The 17,334-nt window shown below is 35.3% G+C and overlaps 1 protein-coding gene across 1 annotated transcript in view; it reads right to left on the reverse strand.

Moving 5' to 3' along the window:
• Nucleotides 1-9,851, reverse strand: part of LRRC4C (leucine rich repeat containing 4C) — a 184,439-nt gene extending 174,588 nt beyond the window's left edge. The window contains exon 1 of the mRNA XM_011356841.1: nt 9,811-9,851. The gene's annotated coding sequence lies outside the window, so the exon portion shown is untranslated. The remainder of the gene's footprint in view (nt 1-9,810) is intronic.
• Between the last annotated feature and the right edge of the window lie 7,483 nt (nt 9,852-17,334).

Genomic DNA, 17,334 nt, shown 5'->3' on the forward strand with positions numbered 1-17,334 from the left:
TTTAATGATCTCAGGCAAGATTTGTTATTTCAAAAGACCCCAATTCCTCATCTGTAACATAACAAAAATAATATTACAACCTCATATGGTTATTGCAGTGTTTCTTACCCGTGGCACAGTTGGCATTTTGAGTCAGATAATTTTTTTTTGTTGTTTCGGGGGCATGTTCTATGCATTATAGGATGTTTAGCACCATCCCTGGCCTTTATTCACTAGATGGCAGTATCCCTTCTCTCCTCCAACTCCTTACACTCCAATTTTGAAGATTAAAGGATCTTCAGACATTGATTAATTATCCCCTCACTACCAACATATTGGAAACTACTAGAGTATTGGGATAAATAAATAAGATAGTTTTAGACGCTGGGCATAAACAGTCCCTTTCAGTCTTTTCATTCTTGGGACCATGGTGTATGTTCCCTGTTCTCCAGCAAGAGGTCTCGTGGCTCCCAAGATTTGTCATAGGTTTCCCTGCCTCTTTTGTGGTTCTTTCTGCTGAACATTCTCACACCCTACCTCTGCCTTACAAATTCTTATCCATCCTTCAGAATACTTCTACCTGGTTTTCCCTAATTCTGCCCAGCTGAATGATGTCTCCCTGTAAGTACTTTGACCATAATTTGTGCACCTCGGTCATAATCTTTACATTCTGCCATATGGTGTAGTTATTGGTGCGATTGTATCATCTCTCATGTTGGTACTAAAAACTCCATGAAAATGAGAGTCTTTGTTTACTGTCTTTTTTGCCACTATAGATATGAGCACAGTTCCTGGCATATATTAGTTGCTCATTAAATGTTTCCTAAACCGAATATAGGACACTGAAGAAATAAATGATTTATTAAAAGGTAATGCCTGTGAATGTTAAACAAGAAACATTAGAGAATAAAAAATTCAAATTCTATTGAGATGCTTATTGAAATAATCAGATAATTGAGCCAATAGAGTTTTATTGTTTCAATTATTCATGCCGCTTCTCTTTGCACATATAGAAACAGCTGGGAAAGAATTGTAGTTGTCATTTTAAAACTATTAAGTAATTTGCCTATTGGTGGAATCTATATTCTTCTTCTAGAAATGATTTATCTAATAAAAGAGGGAGGGCCAAGGAGACAAATGCCAGTGTGCAACAATGCAAGTTACAAGTGAAATCGAACTTTTCCCCCAACTATACCCACTCTCTTAGAAAAGAGCACCCCTCCACACACATACACACATTTGGTATGGTAGGTGAAATTCCCTTCTCTCCAAGAGTTTGAAATCTAGACAAGTTTATACACAGCCATTGTTATATGATGCAGTTGTGATAAAGTAGGAAAGAAACTGATCTATTTGGGAAACATGTGTTAAAGACTCAACATTATCACTTAATAGCATTGTGACTACATTGGACTAATAATGGCCTCCCAAAAGTGTCCATATCCTAATCCCCAGAACCTGAGGATATGTCACCTTATGTGGTAAATGGGATCTTGCAGGTGTGAATGAGTCAAGATTTTGAGATGGAGAGATTATCCTGGATTATCTAGGTGAGCCCAATGTAATCACAATGATTCTTAGTAAGGAAAAGAATATTAACTTTTCTTATTTAGTTTGCTCATATAAAAAAATTAGAATAAAAATAGTACTAGCCTCAGAGGGTTGTTTTCAGGGTTAAATAGATATGCAAAATTAAAATAGGCAGAGTTAATATATGTGAATTATTTGTCATGTGCAAACATGATTTTGGCCATTCCCATTATTATTTTCATGGTTTGATTGAGATATAATCCATATACCATGAATTTACTCATTTAAATGTACAAATCAATGAATTTTAGTATATTCACAATTGTGCAACCATACCATAGAATTTTGTCACCTCAAAAAGAAACGCCGTACCCATTGGCGGTCATTCCCCGTTGTCTTCACACTGCTTTAGGCGACCATTAATCTGCTTTCTATTTCTATACATTTACTGATTCTGTATTCAAACTGGATCCATATATTCATATTCGATATTTCATATAAACGACATCATATCATATGTGATCTTTTCTGTCTTGTTTCTTTTATTGAGCATAATGTTCTCAAGGTTCGGCCACGTCATAGGACATACCAGTATTTTATTTCTTTTCATTGCCAAGTACTATCCCATTGTATGGATAAACTACATTTTATTCCAGTTATTATGACTGCAGGATAGACTGCTTTTGTCTGTGGAGGAGGGAGAAGAAAGAAGCAGAGATGTGAACTTAATGACTGTCCAGCAACCCAGAAGAAACAGGAAATTATATTTGACTAGAGAAGGGAAAGAGTGGTTTGAATTAAGCTGACAATTTTCTAGATACATGCCAGAACTCACATGCTTCCTAGGACTGACTCTGCATGGAGTCCAAGGTAAAACAAGTGACTCATTCATTCTGTAAGAGGCAAGCTAATGCTGGAGAAATTCCTGCTTTCTCACTAGTCCTGTTAGAATGGGCAAGTCTTTAAACTCCTTGAAATGTCAGTTTCCTCCAAACATCCCCCCCACCCTCCACTCCTCTCCTCCAGCCCTAGGCATACCTCACAGGCCCTTTGTGGGGAACATATGTTAATGAAGGTAAAATAATTTTATTAATGAGAACATATTTTTAAAGTACTTTGTGCTAGAGGCATTTAGAAATGTTTCAGATGACCAAAGAATGCTTTAGAGATCCTCGAATTCTTTAGGACTTGACAAATAAATAAAAAACAAATCAAGACCCCCAGCTAGCTATTGTGATTAGCTGAAAATGTATTCTAATAGATGCTGGTAACATTGCAGGTAGGACCCTACCCTAGCCATCTCTGTACCACACAGCACGCCACAATTTCTAGGATGTAGTAATATCTCAATAAATTCATTTGGTTGAAGCAGAAAACCCAATATCATATTATAGTTTATCAATCAGTGTGTGCATGCCTTTATGTTATATTCTTCTTAATAAAATAGTTAAGAGGTATTCTAGACAATAACCTAGCTTACATTTAATGAGCATATGCTATGTGCCAGTGTGCTAAGTTCTTGGCATGCATTGACTTACAATAATCCTCCTTTTATAAAAGACTTGAAGGCAAGAGAAATAAGTAACTTTTTAAAAGTTTTAAATGTAATTCACAAAGCTGAGACTTTAAGCCCATTTGATCTAAAGCCAAAGCTTAAAAAGGATTTGGTTTATTTTTATTTATTAGAATTAAGTGCAATAATTACATATTATCTTGTATACAAAGACTTTAGATTCTAAAGAACGGATCTGGGAGGGAGTGTTGTTTTATTTTGTTTAGACTCCACTTAGAAATATTCTGAAAAACATACACATACATTCTGATATTCAGTCCTCCACTGAAGGGTTCACCTGAGCTGTTTCCTAATTCAAATTATATTCCTCAAAGAAACTGAGAACTCCTCAGATCCTTTGTGTCATTATCTCTGCCAAAAAAGAAAATGTCTCCATATTATATGCCACCATACTTTATTCTGTCAGTTTTACCCAAACTTTTAAAACCTCAACTCATCCATGAAATCTTCTGTGATCTAGGCGGAAGCCACCCAGACATTCTGTTAATATCTTCAGTGTGATTGATATTTCTCTCCTGCAGAGTGGCAAGATAGCATATGTGTATATGTGGGCAAGCATATATATCTTTATGTTAATGTGCATCTGTTCTCTCATCTCTTACCATACGCTATTAAGATATTAAGCTCCCAGGGTGTGTCCTTGCTTCCCTCCACAGAAGAGGATATTTCATCTGGCTGACCCCAGTGCCTAGCTGTGTGGCATGATGTATATGTTCAGTAAACATTTAGTGAATGAGTCAGTGCTCAATGACGACTGACAATCTTGAAGGAAAATCTCGCACACAAAGAAATTAAGATCATGGACAAATATAACTGAAGAGAGCTGCCTTCTTGAGTATTTTATTTTTGAGTATTCACAGCTGAAAAGCATTGTGGAACAGCTGAGACTTAGCAGGTAATTTTCATTTGCCTCTGTTTTACAAATGATTACCACATACCAAATACACCATACTTAGAGTGTGCTTTTCCTCCTTCAGATACGATACTATAATAGGATGATATATATTTTTTGCACACTTTTTTCTTTTAAAGCTATGGAATTCATTTATATCTTGTTATTTACCACGGATATATTCCTTGGGTTATGGCAAAAGAAGAAAATGAAAGATGAACAATGGGTTCTAACTCACCAACTCCTTTCTTTTGTTATTAAAAAAAAAAATCTGAAAAATCAAAATTCTGAGTCCTGTGAGCCACTTACTTGATTATATCCGATGTCAGTCTTTTAAAATTATTATTGTTACTTTAAACAACGGTCACCGTAAAAACATTTTAATGTATTCCATTCCACAGAGTCGAAGAGCTGCCGAAGCTTAAGAAGATTTGAATCACACTGCCTAGATTTTAATTTCATTCCCATCTCCTTTCTATTTGAATGCCCTCGAACAAGTTATTTAGCTTCTCCTTCCTCTGTGACTGTTACTGGCCATTATTTTTATGGTAATGATAAATGATAAATGATGGATAAATGATAAATGGACTGAGATAAGCAGACTCCTCCACAAACGGACAATTCAAAACCTCTTAAAAAAAGGATTCCTAACCTTTCATGGCCACTAACACAGGCACATCTAAGAAAACTAAGAAGCAATTTCTAGGGAGCCTCGAGCTATGGGGCAGCTTCCGTCTTAGCCTTAGGTGGACAGGACCCATTCTTTACCTCAGGGTTACTAACTGTTCCATGAAGCAGTATGGGGGTGGTTCCCGTATTCTAGGGTGGGGTCAACATTCTGGATGGAAGGTGAGGGGGCTTAGTGTGAAGGGGATTTACTTGAGTATTTAGTTGCTCTCAAGGACTTAATAGTAGTTTTACAATGGCTCGAGGTCTCCCAAGCAATACCTGAGCTCTTTTCCTTGCATATTGCAGGATTGAAGAATTGTGAGTCTGTCACTTTATTCACTCTACAACTCATGCACTCCTGTCACTCAGCCCCAAATATCTACCATACCAGAAGTAATTTGGGCTTTACTTGCTTGCTGAGTGGCACGTGTATTATGGTCTTTCCCTTTCAACTACCTTCAGTGTATCTTTTCAATCTCTAGCCCTGGGAATTATATCTCCCATTCTTCTTTAGTCTGATTTGTAAATGATCAATTGGTTTAATTTATATTAGTTTTGAGCCCTTCCCCCATCCTTTTTACCATATTGCTAGAGGTCACAGCCTTTCACTTCTATGATTCATAACAATAAGAGATAAGAGGTAAATAGATATTGTCACTGTTGTAAACTAGGACAATAGGAGTCACAGCTCATCCTCATTCCCAGGAAAACATGGTAGGTCCACAGATCCACCTCCTTCAAGGCCTCCTTCTGGAGTGAAACAATATGAATTGTTATAAGGAGGTAGTATATGTGTGTGTGTCTTTTAATAGAAATAGAGGGTCATCTATTGTTCTTTAAAGAACTGTCCCTTAGTTTGCAATTTATTTTATTCTCTCAATTTATGCACTTATATGTCTATTTCTCATTTAAAAAAATAGAACATATAAAAAGAATAAGCTACAATTTCATTACTCAGATATTTTCTACATATAAATGCATAATATATGTAATATATAAATTATTACTTTCATATTAACCTAATTTTCTATAATCAGATTTTTTAAATTAATAATTTGTTGTGAATATATTCCCATGACTATACAGACAGAGCAACAGCATCATTCCTGATGACTGTTTTATTATACCAATAGGCCATATTATAACAAGTACTTTACTTTCAGGCATTTAGGTTGTTTCTCATATATTGAAACTATTTACAATGCTCCAATGATCATGCCTGTGTATATATCTTCATTCATTTGTCTCTGATTTCTGATTTCTTTAAGATAAATCTTAGAAAAGGAAATGTTAGGTCAGGGGCAGGCACATTTTAAAGATTTTTGATAACTTGCCATATTGGTCTCCAGAAGGGTTACACCAACTTATACTCTCAATAGCAGTTTATAAACATCTTTCTCTATCCTCATGCCACTACTGAGTGTTTCAATTCAATTTCTAACTTAAAGAGTGAGGAGGAGGCATCCCATAGGGCTTGAGATGTCCCTGAGTAGGGCCACATCAGATTTATGGTACAAAGGTTTGTTAATGATGGCCTCAGTCATGGGGATGTGGACATGTCTACTTCTATTACCAAGAACTCTATGAATCAGATCTAATAAGTATTTCAGTCACTACCAACATAGCCACATTTGAGAGACAACCCGAACTGGAGGGGGAAAAAAAATATATATATATATATATATATTTTTAAATCAAAAATTCCCATGGATGTGATAATAGCAAATGTCCCTTTAGTTTTCTTTAAATTGGGGCAATAACATTGTTTCACTTGAAATTACCTATCTCATTTTAGACACTGGGGGATCTAATTTGCAGATATGTTTCCTGGAATAAATGAAACACTATCTGTTTCTAAATAAAAATGTCAATCATGAAAGATGTCTACTTTTTGTATATGAATCACAAACTCGACAAGGCTATTTGGAATTTTACTTGTTCCAGTCTCTTGTTCTGTTCGTTTAATCACCTTTCACAAAATAATCTCAGTCCCTTAGCAAAGAGAAATCAGAAATAAACTTAAATAAACTGATAGAGCCATTTCATATTAAGATAACAATTCCAAAAGGGACAAACATTTGCAGGTCAGCACTTAGGCACAACGAAAGCAGAAGAGCTATATAGTTAATCAAAAGAGGGGTTGTATTTCTGATATCCCCTAAGATTGTAATGTTTTTGCAAATGGTTCTTGGAAAATTCCCCTGAATATTCAAACATTCTTTTAGAACCTGTTATCCATTCATTTTACTAACAGATTCTAAATATGATTAGAAACTTCATAAATCTCAAGGCGAAATTAAGGTTGGAAAGCTCTCGCATGATCTGATGTTATTATGCTGTGATTTGTGGTACCCAGAAACCCGATAGCTTTAAACTATTGAGATAAATTCTTTAGGATACATCCATCAGGGATGGATATAGCTTTCTCTTGTTACTTGTTATTTATTTAGTTTTATTTTGGTTTCCTAATATGCTAAAAGAATGATGTTATAAAGGTTTTGGAGATACGGGAAAAAAAGATAAAACTGTCATTGACTCATTCTGAAATAGAAAGGCAAACATATATATTCTAGAAAATAGTCAGATATTCATAATTAATTATTCTTTTAAGTATTTATTTAACTAACATTTACTAAATATCAACAATGAGAATATCTTTGGTTGAACTCAATCTGGAGGAATCCTGAGCTATTAAATTGGAGTCCTAAAATAGGATTCGCATTGATTTCTTCCCAGAGCAGGAAGCCCTGCTCACCTAGGACACTTTATCCCTCCTCGAAAGTCTTTGTTTTAAGAGGGATTTTTAGGTTTGGCTCCTCAGAGAAATCCCAGTCTTTCTATTTCCTTACTATTACTCTTCTCTCTTTTAACATAATATTTTTCATCTTGGGTACTAGTTGATTTCATTTTATTGAAAGTGGTTTATTTTCCCCAGTACCTAATTATAGTTGGGTGTCTAGTCTGGCATCCCAGCAGAAGATAACCATGGTTCCAAATTCTAGAGCTGAAAACAGATTATCTGTTTATCCTATTTCTCTCCAATTCATACCTCACTGACAACAGAAGACAAGACAAGCAAGTTCCTTAATTTGTGCACTTGTGGTCATACTTCCTATTTCCCAAAATCTTTTACATCATCTATCTAGGTACTGAAATGTTGTTGGTCCACCCTACATGCTCCTAAGAACTGTATTTTCCTTTCCAGTCCTCTTCCATGGCTTCACTAGTTCAAGCCTAGTTTTAGTAACCCATTACCAAGATTATAACACTGTGCTGTTTGGGGGTTAAATTTAGCTAGCAGACTATTTTAAATATAAAGCATTTCTATTCCATACTTGACTGGCATAGAGGGGAGAAACCAGGTTCTTCTTTTGAATATCTGATGTCCACATTCCCTGCAGGAGCAGAGGTTTAGTGACAAGGAATAGCCCCTTTCTTTCAAAGAGAACACAAGATAATGTCAGGACCCTTATAGATTTAATTGTACTTTCAAGCTTACATACTAACTTGAAGAAGTATAAGTTTTGACTGTCAAATTTAAAAGGTTGATCAGTTTAGTAGGCCCTCGACTTTCTTTAAGGATATATCCAAGAGACCTTCACTAATAATCAACTTTCTAAATGTTGTGGTAATCCACACATTTTTGTGGAATACTCGTGTGAACAGGTGGTATACCATCTATGCAAGAAAGCAGTGAGTATTAAATAATCTCAAATATCCACACCTCTTCCCTGATGATAGCTATATTTCATCGCTTCTTTCTCATGATATATATTTATGATAGAGTGGTAAATCCAGAAGACTGTCCTTCCATTATAGAAGACAAAACTTTCCAATCCATTATAGTTTTTCCTTTGCTACTCCAGTGTAACTAAGTGGAGGGCAAAACACCTAAATTTGACCAAATCAAATGACTAAAATAAATCAAATTTTTTTCTTGCATGATCTTGAATCTCAGATGAAGAAACAAATGTGAAAGGAACAAGGTCCATTCATTCCAGAGGCATCATCTGGTTGAAAATACTAAGTGAGTTCTGCTACCAAGGAACATCTACAGATGCTTGGCTTGGTTCATAATCCTGTACCAAGCCTATTATATTACTTTTCTTGAAGCTTATGATTCTTTTTCTATACTTTCAGTAAGTTTTCTTTTCTTGGTTTCATTTTTGCCAGCAAATAAATCCAAGTGACATAGATGAGTTATTAAATTACAGTTACAAATTCCAATTGAGACAGGTCCACTGAGTTAGCGAAGGTCACTTACTACCCAGATAAACTATTCCCTCCACAACTTCTTTACAAAATAATTTAATAGTATGCCTGAAAATTAAAAATTATTATACTAATGTTTTTTTTTTTTTTTTTAATAACTAAAACCACATAAACCAGTGGTCTACAATATGGTCATCTGCTCTATGACAGTACAGACAACATATCCATTGCGAATCTAAAAACACATGACTTTAATAGGCAGTTGGCAAAATTTCTGCCAAGAATCTAGCTTGTTTCTTAAAGCAGGAGAAATCACAGTGCCTCCATGACTCAGGAGGAATTCTCTCGGTGTGTTACTAGGTTAAGAAAATCTTGATGCAAACTCTTAAAGAGTCCTTTTTCTTGTTGGCAGGTCACTCCTATTCCTCATTGACGTTAGGGAAGAATACTTATTCTCTATTTATGTATCTTTTTTTTCCGTGTGAAGAATTCTCCATCGTATTAGCACCTCTGGACTCTTTTTGTTCATTTTACTCTCTCCTTGCCTTGGTCATTAGAGTTGTTTATTTGATTGATGAACTTGAGAGCAAGACTTTGTCAGTTGTAGTTTAACCCATTCTCTTCATCTTTAGGGCAGGCTGCTTACAGATGCATTAGAGCCTGCTACTCCTCACTGAAAATTTTGGAGGACAGGCTGCCATGTCAGGGGAGCCAGCAGTTCCCAGCACTTTCTGGAACTGCGTAGGTAAATTTATCTAGGGATGGGGTTCGAATGTTAGGAGCCTATTTTTTTTGCCACACACTAAAACGACACTCCCATATGTTAACTGTGTCATTAATAAAAGTGGTATCTGGCTCTCCATTTATTTGTCTATTGTTTTGACTTATTAAACCTCAGTTTGTTCTGAACTTGGGCAGCTAGAATGGAAATAGATTAGTAGGAGTTAGAACTTACCTTATCAAAATTTCTCCAACAGGTCCTGATTTTTCTGAGAAAACCCAAAGAAATTAAAGAAGTACTCTGGATTTCTGCAGATGATGTTTCTTTTATACCTGGAATAAGACAACATACATAGTATCTTTTAAAATCATATTATACACATGAAAAGAAATTTAGGGTTAGACATTCCTGCCTGGCACACTTCCCCAATCAGATTTAGTCATTTGAAATGATGCAACATTAATTTTTCTAGTATAGATATACAGAAAATAATATAGATAGAAAGTAAATATACATATTTACTTTAGTTTATCCATCCTAGATTTGCTAGCCTTTAATTTGTCAATGCTCATTGCACTGTTATTGAAATGTGTCCTATGTATTTCACTGAAGAAATTTTCTGTCTACAAATAACTTGTACATAATTTGAGAGACTTTTTGATCTCACGTCATCCCTCTGTTGTGAGCTTAAAACAATACAGATAATCAGTTTGTTTCTACCCTAATAGCCTAATATGACTTAGAAAATATACAATATGACTTATAGATTCCTCAGTTTGATATAGCCACAAGAAAATAAGTGAATACAGGCATTAGATTCAGAGTCAGAAATGGATTCAGTTCATAGCCCTACCATAAGTAGCCAGGCAATTTTGGGCAAGTATCCAAATCTTGCTGAGCCTTAATCTCCTCACGTACAAAATTAAGGGCTTTGTACAAATTGCCTCTGAGTCCCCTTCCACCTTTCAAATCCCATGGTAATTTACTGCTACGGATGTGGTCTGATATAGGTAGAATGGTTAGGAAGAATTTGCGGTCACAAAACTCCCAAGTTTAGATAAAACCTGAATTTTTTATAAATTTATTTTATATTCCCAAATATTGGCTTCTATTCCTGTTGGGCAATTAGTTACTTGCAGGTAAATGATACTAAGGTGAGTATAATCAATTAATTTCATATTTACCTATTGATTTGAAAAAAATCAATTGTGTATTTCATGAAGCTGAGTAAAATTTGATTTTCAGCTCACAGGATTAATAATCCTTTGTGGCCGGATGGCCAGTGGTTCAGCTACTATCCTTCTGTTCCCTTAATGTTGAAGGGAGAAGCTGGAATTCTGAAGGAATTGGGGAAACTGTAGGCAACTTGTAAGACAGACAATAAAAATTGGCATTATATCATGATTCCCTCTCACCCAGTTACCTTCCAAGAAGGGAAAATATTTCTGTGTGAAATATTCATACCTAATTTGCATTTTATTTTTAATTATATTTCAAAAACAATAATTACTAAAATTGAGAATTGAGTTATATCTGAAATTACTACTCACAAAAATAATTTTAAAACTAAGATGAGATTTGTTATTGTTATTGGAATAATGGAGAATAATTTAAGCCTGTCCTGTATTTATGACACTGAAATAAACACTTTATGTTATTTTTAAGCCTCATAAATATCCTATAAAATTTTTGAACCATGGTTCTCCTTTCATAGGTGAAGAAACTGAAACATGAATTAATTGCCCAGAAAGAGATAATAAGTGACAGAGTTATTAGGTGTGTGTGATCCCAAAGCCTATATGCCTTCTAACTATGCTGTGTATCCCAGCACTACAATGTTTGTTGGCTCCACCTAGGCCAGTAAATATTCAGTTTCAATAGGATCTCTCAGGCCTATATTTATCCGAGCCTCTAAATGCATTGGTTACTATTAATTTTTTGATATATGAAGGCCTCGTCTGATTCCTCTCCAGGACTATGATGTTTATATTTCCTTTCTATGTGCAGGAGAACAGAATGCTACTTTTTCCATCTTCTAGCCTGAGTTCTTTTTGCCTGGTATTTTGCATGTTTCAAAGACATGTGCCGATAGAAGAATGCTTACTTTGCATGCATATTAATACAGAGAACTGAATAAGGCAGAGGCATGGGTGTGAAGAAGCACTGTGCTGGGGAGTTGCGAAGAGAAGAACCAGCAGAGGGTTTGTCAGTTGGAACAAAGTGAATCACACCATTACACAGATTCACAGACTGTAGGGGCTGGAAGAGAGGCCTTGGTAATCAATTAGTTCATATTTTACAATGTGTAGGGGAAGGAAATATGACACGAGGTGTTCACAAACTAGAAACTGGGTTTCCGGGCTTCATCCAGCCACCCAGCTTCTCAACAGCAGCATCGAATCCTCATCTGTATGTTTATATGCATATCTTAAAAACGAAATGCACTACTCTAGGCTTGCCTATGTTAGTTGCATTGTGTGATTTAGGACCCAGAGATGCAGTGATTATAAAAAAGACCTTGGAGACAGATCGACCAGGGTCCTAGAGTCAGCAACAACACTTTCTGATTGGAGAACTTAGGCAAGTGGCTTACTTTCTCCATCGGACGATTTCCCAACCTGTATAGAGGGTAATGAGAGCAGCCCCCTTGCTGTGCTGCTTTGGGGATTGAGTGAGAATTTTTTATAAAAGACTTTGCATCAGGGTCTGGCACAGAGTCAGTAAGCATATACAAACATTTCCAGGTATCATCCTCCTCATCATTATCACCATCACCATAATTTCTTTATGTGAGCCTCACATAATGAAACATCCTTTGAAAATTTTGTTTTCCCTTTTTTCCATTTATCATTATTTTTTATTATTTTATAGTAGTTTCAAGTATATAGTATAATGGTTAGACATTTATGTAATTTATGAAGTGATTCCCCCCAATTACTCTAGCACCTATCTGACTCTACACACATCTATTACAATAATACTGACTCCATACCCTGTGCTATACTCTAAATCCCCGTGACTCTTTTGTAACTATTCATTTGTACTTCTTAATCCCTTCACCTTTTTCACCCAGCCCCACATCCCACCTCCCCTCTGGCAATCACCAGTTTGTTCTCTGTATCTGTGAGTCCGTTTTCGTTTAGTTTGTTCCTTTCTTTTATTCCTTGGATTCCACATATAAATGAAATCATATGAGATTCATCTTTATCTGTCTGACTTTATCTTTACCTGTTTGACTTATTTCACTCAGCATAATACCCTGTTTTCTTTTTAAATAAGGAAATGTTAATCTCCTTATTTAAAGGAGATTCTGGTGGAAGAACTAACAAAATAAATTAAATTACCAGTAGAGTCAGTGAGACTAGTTTCTTCATCAGTGAAATGGGAAAGACTCTAATTTCTATACATATCTGAAATTATGTGTTCACTACTCTAAAAGAATAGATTCAGAAATTGATCTTTCTGCTCAGGATTGTCCAATTCAATTGCATTTATAGGCAGAGGTTCTTGTAGCTTCTCATAGCTTGACCTTGTAACAAAAAACAATAATTTTTACATGACAAAATGAGAGAAAGAGAAAGTCTCACTTTTATTCTAATTGTAAATTGATGTGAAGGAATGTCCATTTGGATTCTGCTGTTGGAGAGCTCAATTATGCAATATTCATACAAAAATAGATTCCAAATCAATACAACATGTTTTAAATTTACATTAACATTTAAATTAATGAGAAGCTCAATGTGAATTATAGAGCTTTAGATGTTTAAGACTGTGTACCCTCTTGCCAACTTGGAACAGAGTCTATTGACTCACCTTCTCAGTCTCATAAACAGCTTCCAGACTTTATGTGTTTTCAGTGCCAGAGGATTTTCAGGCTGGTGAAAGGTGCCATATTGACATCACCAGGGAATGAAGCTGTCTCTACCCACTAAAGATGTAAAATGCTTCCAGCAACTGCACACACTTTCCCTGAAGGGCAGTTTGCCATAGATGGTTGTCAGGTCTGGGACTGCTCTAGAACGAGCCTTTTCTCTATTTTTCCCCCATTAATCTTATCCAAAAAAATAGTTCTAGAGCACCTGCTCAGGATATAGAACTAAGCTAAAACAACACAGATTCGACTTTAATGATCTCATACAATGAAGGATACAGTCACATATATAAACAAATTATAGAATAATATGATATGTTCTGTGTTAAAAGAACATGCATACTGGGTGCAATCAGAGGCACCTGAATGAGATTGGAGGAGATCAAGAACAGCCTTTTGAATAAATGAAGCTCAAAAGACAAGTAGTCATAAGTTGATCAAAGAAGAGCTGAAAATCCCATCATTCAGAGGGGAAAGCCTGTAAAAGAACTTGGCTTCAATGAACAAGAAGTCCTGAATGATTAGAGTGTGAGAGGTGGAGCAAAGGAGTGTGTGTGTGTTGGTTTGTGTGCATGTGTAAGCAAACAAGTGTGGGTCTAACAAATGAATATGAATGATTAGGCAGGGACAAATTTATAAGAGATCACATATGCCACACCAAGAAGTTTGGATATTATCCTTAAAATGTTGCAGATGTAGAGGTTCTGATGTATTTTTTTTTTAATTTTAATAAATCTTATTTTATAGAGAAGGTTCAGGTTCTCGGCAAGCTTGAGTGGAAAGTACAGAGAGTTCCCATATATCTCCTACCCCCAAACATGCAAAAACTCCCCTATATGGATTTACCACAAAACAGTGGTACATTTGTTATGACTAATGAACCTATACTGATACACCATTATCATCCAAAGTTCATTGTGTACATTAGATTTGCTATTGCTGTTGTACAGTCTATTAGTTTTGACAAATGTATAATGACATATATCTACCATTGCAGTATCAAACAATACAGTTTTACTGCCCTATAAGTTCTCTGTACTCTACCTATTCATCCTTCACCTTAACTCTTGCGACCACTGGTCTCTTTATCGAATACATAGTTTTGCCTTTTTCAGAATGTCATATAGTTGGAATCAGGTATCATTTTCAGATTGGTTTCTTCCACTTAGTCATCTGCATTTAAGGCTACTGCATATCTTTTCATAGCTCGATAGGTCATTTCTTTTTAGTGCGGAATAATATTCCATTGTCTGGTTGTACCAGTTTGTTTACCCATCACCTACTGAAAGACATCTAGGTTGTTTCCAAGTTTTGACAATTATAAATAAAGCTACTATAAACATCTATGTGCAGGTTTTGTGTAAACATAAGTTTTCAACTAAATAGCAAGAAGCACAAGTTCTGGATCTTATAATGAGTATATTTAGTTTGGTAAGAAATCGCCAAACTGTCTTCCAGTGGCTGTGCCTTTTGAGCATCTTTGTCATATGTTTATTTGCCATCTGTACATTGTCTTTGGTGAGATGTTCAGACCTTTGGCTTATTTTTTAATGGGCTTGTTTGTTTTCTTATTGTTGAGTTTTTAATGTCCTTTGTATATTTTTGACGAGTCCATTATTAAACCCTTTCTGGATCGAGTCTCAGGTTATCTTCCCTAACCTAAAGATATAAGCTATACACAACTAGATTCTTAAACTGTGTTAGTATACAAGAGTATACTAGTTTTGCCTCTGGAATGTTGTCTGTTGAAAGGTGGCATCCAGAGCACCTAAAATAATGAAAAGATGTAACTCTGTTGCACTTTCATAACAGGTTGTTGTTGAAAGTATTTTGTACTTACTCACTAATGCAAGCACGTATGTCTAATAAACTTGTGTGTTTGGCAAATAGGGTCAGTGACTTTGTTTTCCTGTTACCTAGTAACGAGTGTATAGCTAACACTTACCCAGCTCAGGCTCCTTTGCCTTTTATAATCTACCAAAAAGGAGTCTAGTATTTATGTGTTATGCAGGACCAAAGCAGCTTAGATCAATTTGCAACATTTAACTTGTCCAAGGAGAAAACAGAAAATTGTTGAATCTTGATAAGAAAGATACTGTTAGAAATCAAAATTGGAGAGGTAGACAAGAACCAAACAATACAGGGACTAGTAGTTCCTGATAACATTTTTAGATATAATTCTTAGTGTAATAGGACTCTTCTAAAATATAAGAAGAGAGTGCCACTGATCTGTTTTGAAATTTTTTAAAAATGATGTTAACCAATGTGTAGAAAATGGATTGTAAAAGTAAGGTTGAGTACAGGGAGGAAAATTGAAGAATATTGCAGAAGTCCAGGTAAGAGTGATGAAGGCTCAGAACCAGTGATAGAAATGGATATAAGAAATGTGGATAGACTTTGAGATGTATTTTGGAAGAAATCCTAATAGGATTTGCTTGTGGATTTGGGAGTTAAAAATAGAACCAGGAAAGACTACTAGGTTTGGGGCAGTTGTTGAAAAACCTTCAGAGCCGAATGGAGCTGCTAGAGAAGGTCTGTGGGGGATGGCTGAGTTTCAGATTTATTGCTAAGGAGTAACTCTGGCAACGTCAGAGGAAGAAATGCTATAAGCCTTCTGTCGACTTCCCTATCGATCCCCGCAGAAAGTTGCTTATTCTCATGACAGGGCTTTCAAAAGAGACTACGTGTGTAGGGTCATGCCCTTTGTGGTCATGTGAGGTGACTTGTTCACACAAGGAGGACTGTTTTCTATGCATAAATAAGAAGATCCAAATGGGAAGTCTCAGTGTTTCAAATTTATTTCAAATTCATTGAGCCTTGATGTTCTCTTGTAGAAAATGAATGACCAAGAAAAGGGCTTTTATCTGTATCTGCTGTCATTAAAAAGATAATATTCATCAAAATATATGGAGCTTCACCATCATTCTTGGCTCTTAGTTCAGTGTATGAATATATTTTCATAGACATTGATTTAGTCAGTCAGTCCATCTGTTAGTCTGCCAGTCAGAGATTCGTTTTATAAACATTTACTATAAATTAGCATTACACTGGGCCAGGTATTAGTGATGAGTATTATATAACTCCTCTTTTGCCAGTATGTCTCCAAGATATTCAGTCTATTAAACACTAACAAAAAGTATTTCAAGTGCAATTCAGAAATCTGACTTCATTGCACTCTATACCAACTCTGGGGCTATTGAAAAAATTAAGGATTAAAGAAAGAATAAGGTCGATTGCTTTTATATTTTATCTATGAAAACTTCACATCCCTTAGAAAATCAGATTTTATTTTTATTTTATACCTACAATTTCTAATTGTGAATGAACTTGGTTCCTTTTTTTTTTAAGTATGGGATCAATCATCATGTATATAATTTCATGATCTTTATAAACATTAACAGACATGTAATATAGACACTAGCTAGGTCTGTAGACTATTTAACCTGAATATTTTCATATAAATTTTAGAAGAATTCGGTTTGCATAGAAAGAACTAAAAGGAGGACATTGTCAACATTCTGTGCCTCAGTATTTTAATCTAAAATGGAGTTGATCGACAAAGCCACTTTAAACTGTTCTTATTTAACATGGAAATCATGTAGCCTGGAGCTTGGTATTTAGGAAGTCTTCCTGGCAATTTGGTTTTTACCACAAAACAAACAGAGCATATCATTACTATTATTTGTAGTAAAAAAAAAAAAAAAAGTTTAAGAAATCAAGAGGTGAATTGCCAGAAAAAATACATTCACATCACAGTCAAATGATATAGTACAAGAAGTTTGTATGTTGTGATTTTTTTTCATGTTTGCCTTTAATGTGGCAGAGTTTGAGATAGGATTACATACTAGTTGTTGAAGACGTTGATAAGTTATATTATATATCAAACC

The sequence above is a fragment of the Pteropus vampyrus genome, unplaced genomic scaffold (genome assembly GCF_000151845.1).
Source record: "Pteropus vampyrus isolate Shadow unplaced genomic scaffold, Pvam_2.0 Scaffold31, whole genome shotgun sequence".
In the NCBI taxonomy this organism is placed as follows: domain Eukaryota; kingdom Metazoa; phylum Chordata; class Mammalia; order Chiroptera; family Pteropodidae; genus Pteropus; species Pteropus vampyrus.